A 7192-nucleotide genomic window follows, 5' to 3' on the forward strand; every position below is an offset into this window, starting at 1 on the left:
TTTGGATTTTGGAATTTTGGGGTTGCCTTGTTAATTTAATTTATTTAAATATACATAGTAAACAAGGTTTTCCTGATAAATTGACAAGGGAAATTAAATTCGGACAAGCTTTTAATTTTAGACACAATTTGAGTAGAAAGTGACTCAGTTGTTCCGCAGAATCACAGACCTCAAACTTGAGAAAACTGTCGAATTTACTGTTTATTAAGTACATAAATTCAAAAATACTTTTTAACGGATATCTGTATTGAACTAGTTAAATCTCCGAAAACACTTAAAATTTCTTTCAGACGTTTAAAATTTGATGTACATCCAAGAATATACTCATATAGTGACCTAAGGACCAAAGAAATTGGCCCAGGTCCAATTATTTTGGGAATTCGAAGTATTTCTGACACATACAAGTACTTTCCAGAGTAGCACTGAGCATTAATGAAGATCTCAGAACTCCAAAGGTCCTCAATTTTCCTTATTTCCACGTGGTCGTCCAACATATTTGATAAAAGAGCTTTTAACAGTATACTTTTATCTTGTTCACATAGTTGTGGTAATTTTGGCTGACTGAGTGGATAATCGTTTGATTCAGCCCACCCAAAGGGGAGGACTTGGGGACTGTAGACTGAATAGATCAAAGATGATTCCTCGTTTATTTTGACAAAAATCAAATGTCCAGCAACTTTGAGGATTGTGGCTGGGCAGACACTTTGATTATTCGTAGGATTAATCACTTGAAGCTTCATCCCGGGTTCGAATCCAGGCTTTTTCTTGAACTGAAAGAAATAGTTTTTTATTAATATTTACTGTTCTTATGAACGATTTTGGAGCTTTTTCAAGTCCCTTTCCAATCCCTCTGTGTTTACTCCACCGAAAAAGTTTTCTGGTCCCTTTAACATGAGACCATCAATCACAACCATCAGACAACGTAAGAGGCAGTTTGTGGCTTACAGAAAACTCAACGGGAAGGATTCCATCAGAAAGAGAATAAAAAGATTCAATTTTTGTACCAGATTCGATTGAATCAATTTTAATGCACGTGTTGTCTATTATTTCGCTAATTTTTGCTGGAAATAGAATCTGTCTGGTCTTCAAATCAAAAGCCTCGACTGCCATTCCAACTTTCAGTTTATGAACGGTTACTTCAAAGGGAATCTAAATCAAGTTAGAGGTCCTCGGCTACCTCAAACAGAAATGCTGGTACAGAAAGCACTTCTGTATTCCGAAATAAAAAAAACACAAATAAAAACCCCAAAGTTATCTCAAACAGTTTGACTCCTTCAAAAATAAGTATTCAGTCAACATACCTTCAATTTTGGGGAGTCCATATTCAATATTATTCTGTGCACCATACCCAACAGGGAAAAGTCTCCGAGAAGTGCAAAAAATCCAAAATTCAGAGAAATTTATATCCGGACATATCCATTTCAACAATAAATATCCTCCAACGTTTTTTATGATCTTTGCGAACCAAACCATAGACAAGTGCCTTCTCCTATGCTTTACTTCCATGTACTTTCCCACAAGACCCTGAGAGCTCCATGTGAATATATTTTTCTAGGAATAATGCGAGAGAAATACTTTTATAAGGAATTCATCTTTAAAGGAATAACAATTCGTCAAAGTCTGTGAAATCTCTTCTTGCATGTTTTTGCCATCCATGACCGGAGGATATCGATAAAGTAGGCCGTTTTCTCCTCCGTGGTAAAGTTGTTTGATTTTCGGTGAGTCAATTTTGATGGAAAAAGTTTTTTTGTCCCCTAAAAACTGAACTTTGATCAACGGATATTTTATTTCGAGAACTTTGATGAACCAAACAGCGTTAGCTTCGACTTGATACTCATAAATTTGGTCCCCGTTCTCAGAGGGCATTCCACAGCATAAGCAATATGAGGAAATGCATTTGGGGAATACTCGAGAGAGTTAAATTCTTTTTTATTTTCTAAATCTTTGAAGGAAGTATCAGGCGGCAACTTCAAAGGTTTCATTTCTATAAGCACGTGATCAATTTGACTTTGTTTGAGCTTTGTCACATAGAAGGAAATATCATGAAGAACAGTTTTGTCTTTAAGAAATTGTTTTATGATCTTTGCCAATGAAAAATTGTGGAAGGTTTTGTCAGATTCGTTGACAAGATCAGGAATACTGAATTTCGAATTTTTTGTTGTATGATTTTCATTGGCAGTTACAGGAGATTCGTCCATAGAATCAGGTTTATCTCGACTGATAAAATTAGAATAAAAAAAGAATGAGAATATACATTAATTATTGTTTAATCCGTTAATACAATATCATTCCTGACTTACTCGACCTAATTACTGTTCATTTACCAGCACCAAAGCGTAGCAATTATATATTAATACAACATATCGTCATATATAGCAAATAATAAAATGGTATGGTGTGTGTCTGTCTGTCTGTCTGTCTGTGTGTCTGTCTGTGTGTCTGTCTGTCTGTCTGTCTGTGTGTGCACACCAACTTCAAATTGGCAATACGATGTCCTCGACTTACATGATGAGGTCCTTAAAACCTTCCCCCCAAAAAAAATTAAAAAAAATTTTTCTGCGTTTTGGTCAAAATGAACAACTACGATGTCCTCGACTTACATGATGAGGTCCTTAAAACCTTCCCCCCCAAAAAAATTAAAAAAAAATTTTCTGCATTTTGGTTAAAATGAACAACTACAATGTCCTCGACTTACATGATGAAGTCCTTAAAACCTTCCCCCCAAAAAAATTAAAAAAAAATTTTCTGCATTTTGGTTAAAATGAACAACTACAATGTCCTCGACTTACATGATGAAGTCCTTAAAACCTTCCCCCCCAAAAAAATTAAAAAAAAATTTTCTGCATTTTGGTTAAAATGAACAACTACAATGTCCTCGACTTACATGATGAAGTCCTTAAAACCTTCCCCCCCAAAAAAATTAAAAAAAAATTTTCTGCATTTTGGTTAGAATGAACAACTACAATGTCCTCGACTTACATGATGAAGTCCCTAAAACCTTCCCCCCAAAAAAATTAAAAAAAATTTTCTGCATTTTGGTTAAAATGAACAACTACAATGTCCTCGACTTACATGATGAAGTCCTTAAAACCTTCCCCCCAAAAAAAATTAAAAAAAAATTTTCTGCATTTTGGTTAAAATGAACAACTACAATGTCCTCGACTTACATGATGAAGTCCTTAAAACCTTCCCCCCCAAAAAAATTAAAAAAAAATTTTCTGCATTTTGGTTAAAATGAACAACTACAATGTCCTCGACTTACATGATGAAGTCCTTAAAACCTTCCCCCCCAAAAAAATTAAAAAAAAATTTTCTGCATTTTGGTTAAAATGAACAACTACAATGTCCTCAACTTACATGATGAAGTCCTTAAAACCTTCCCCCCAAAAAAATTAAAAAAAAATTTTCTGCATTTTGGTTAAAATGAACAACTACAATGTCCTCGACTTACATGATGAAGTCCTTAAAACCTTCCCCCCCAAAAAAAATTAAAAAAAATTTGAATTCATCCTATGTTTTTCTCTTTAAAATTAAATGCATATATCATTATCGACCATGAATCAAAATTAAAGCTATTATCATATTTGACTTTGACAGAATGTGCAATCACAGATTGCACGACTTTGAATAGAGTGTGCAATTAACAGATTTTGAAAAACCACTTTGATAGTTGAAACCACATTAGCACAATCATTAACACAATTTACCACCAATTGACGCACGACCTTGAATAGAGTGTGCAATTAACAGATTTTGAAAAACACTTTGATAGTTGAAACCACATTAGCACAACCATTAACACAATTTACCACCAATTGACAGCGCAATCAGAAGAATTTGCGTAAAAATATTAACTATTTACTTGAGTTTTTCGTATGCCTCTTTTCCTAAACTTTTTTATTATTCAAAAATAATTTTTTAAATAGATAACCGAAGGAGGAAAAACGAAGCTGAAGAAAAAACGGTCAGCTTAATAAGGTAATTAATTAAATTTTTTTTGTGTGTCGCTTTCTTGCCTGCCGCATTTCCGCCTGCCGTATCTCCCCCTGCCCCATTTCCGCCAGTAAAAAATAAAAAAAGAAAAAAAGGAAATTACAAAGGAAAAATGAAAAAATTAATATAAAAAAAAATAAACCACAAAAAATGAAAAAAAAGTTTGCAATGACAATAAACAAGGCCCAGGGACAGTCATTAAAGGTAGTTGGGTTATTTTTAGAGAGTGAGTGCTTTTCACATGGACAGCTGTATGTGGGATGCTCGAGGGTAGGCAGAAGAGAAAATTTATTCATATATGCCAAGGAAGGACGGACGACAAACATCGTTTATCAACAGGCGATAGAATAGGGTTACATTAAACCAGGTAGTTTTATACATCTACATAAACTTATAGTTGTTTGATGAAACAGGCCCTCCGCAGGAGCTAGGTCGCGGTGAGCGAAGCGAGCTGCCGAGCTAGTAGCAAATATAATCTCTCACTCAAACACAATGCATCCGCGTAGACTAACTAACATAAAACCATAACGCATAGTGTACATACAAACAAGGATAAACAACCTACCAAACAGCGTATGTATCTTTGCAAAATAATGTATGTATTCATATATCAACGAGAAAGTAGCGTATTTCGCCGTTAAATCAATATTTCACGATTATATGCGCTTGAGCGCTGTGGCTTTGGATGCTGGTATGTGGAGCTGCTAGTTTTTGGTATTTATGTGACTATTTTGTGATTTGAATTATCTGCGACAAGTTGAAATAACCACCAATTTCAATGCACTGTACGAATTGTCAAAATGTGTTGGGATCGAAACTATTTATGCAGGAATTATAAATAGATTCCTTTACTTTAGAAAGAACGTTTTCATGTAGTTTTAATTACATAAAATTAAGGAAATTGATTGATTCGTGGTTCGTTTGTATATTAAATCATTTAATCAAAGCGCAAAGTAACCTATTCCATAATATTAAGATCGATATAAAAATTAAAATTTATCTAATTATCGATCAAAAGATAATTTTATGAAAACAATATGTTTTTTTTAGCAACTTTTACATTTACAAATTTTTTTTATTTACAATAGTAATTAGATAGGTTGAAATAATATTTGACCTAAATGATATTCTTTAAGCATTATCTCGAATAGAATTTATTTTTTAATCTATTGATTTTTATGACAAGTTATAGGTAGCAAACAACCTATTATTCAATTGTCTTTGTCAGCTAGAAATTCATTAAAATTGGTTAGTCAATTTAAAGATTTAATTATTAATTTAAGAATTATCTAGCAGAATACAATATTCAAATGATATGAATTTTACAAAAAACAGTCAAAAAACAATATTTTTTCCAATATCAAATGGAATATACACATTTTAATTGCTTGTTTATCGCATTTATAAAAATCAAATAAAATAGGTAATGGTTTTCTTCGAATTAGTATTTTTTTATTTATTCCAAATATTTCTCCTGAAGTATAAAATAATTATTCCATTTTATTGAGTAATAAAAATTTATAATAGCATTTTTAAGCATCTATATTCTTTTTAGAACAATCTTCGTCTCTTATGCCCAACTATCATAGTCGGTACATAAAGGTCCTCGTACACTCGTATTCCTGATTCAGAAGAATCCTTCGGTTGACACTCAATCACTGCTTGCTTCTCTTCGGGAACCGATATTCCATGTCTTGTCTCCACCTGCATAATCTCCAATGTTTTTCTTTTAACAATATAAAATAATATTCATATAATTGCAAGTTATTGATTAATATATTTAAAGTCACACACGTAAAATACGAGACAGTCATAATTTCACTGAGTTATAAAATTATATTCAAACAATATAATTTCGTAATTATTGATTACATCATTATGATTTTGTTGTCAAAAAAACTTAGTAGATTATTGTAAATTACTAAGTAAAGTCAACAAACTAATAAATTCTCCCAGCGAGACGGAGGGAACAGCTGTTGCCACGCATGACAGCCAGCAGGATCCTCTGAATGAGGAAAGTAAATTCCCTAGGGTCCTTGGACCGCGAAGAACAAAGATGTCCCAATGATTGATTAGAGATTAGATTGATTAGAGAGATTAGATTCATTATGATTGATTAGAGACTATAGTTAATACTTGAACTCTTGTTTAAGACCGATACGATCCATATGGGATATAAGAGAATATTTTTTGATAAATATAATTGTGTTAAGAATTATCATAAATTAATTAATTTAGCAAATTATGGTCAATTCCTACAATGCTATTGGAAGATAAACATTCTGTAGTAAGACTTGTAGATATGCCGGAATCTCTTAAACAAGAAGCTATCAAATGTGCCAGAAGAGCATTGGAGCAGAGTGATTGGGAGAGGGAGATTGCTGTGTTTATTAAAAATGAGTTTGATATTCTGCACAGTCCGATTTGTCAATGTGTGGTAGGGCAGAAATTTGGGAGTTATGTAACTTGTTGTAAGAATAATTTTATTTATTTTTATTACGGGCGATTTGCTTTTCTTTTATATAAAATATAATAATTGTTTCAACTGAATCTAATTAGAATAATTTGTTAATTAAGGAAATCTCAACAGATATCGAGTAGTAACAAATACCGGGATTTTTCTTCAGTTGTTAATTGCCAGGAATGTTTGGAAACAAAGAATATAAATTGGTTAACCACCTTGAAATAATCAAAATTTATTTTTAACAAATATAACAAAAACTAGTTTATATGACCATAAATCTGAGAATAATGATTTAAAGAGTTCGTCAATAGGACAAATTTTGTATTCCTTAAATATAACATTGGATTCACCATTACAGAATTATAGTCTGTATTGTAAAATTTATTTTTCAGGAATAACTTAATTTTTATTAGTTCATATCAAAAAGATTTCTTTTCGTGATAATAAATGTCTGCGGTCTGATTCCTTATAAGGCATTTTTAACACATGCACTTGACAAAAAGGCTTCAAAAATCTAATAGAGTCGATTTTTAATTATTAACAAGCTCTATAAACTCCTGAATAATTTTTTAATCTAGTTTGAGATGTAGTTCGTTGTGTATTTGCAGTATTAGTTGAAAATGGAATCATTTCAGTTTAAATAGCAAATTCGTCTTTTTCCGGTTACCTATAGTTTGGTTCAAAAAATTTGTTTTAGTTGATTTAATTAAATGTGAATACATTATCATTCTGAAT

The sequence above is a fragment of the Octopus sinensis genome, unplaced genomic scaffold (assembly GCF_006345805.1).
Source record: "Octopus sinensis unplaced genomic scaffold, ASM634580v1 Contig14070, whole genome shotgun sequence".
NCBI classification, from domain to species: domain Eukaryota; kingdom Metazoa; phylum Mollusca; class Cephalopoda; order Octopoda; family Octopodidae; genus Octopus; species Octopus sinensis.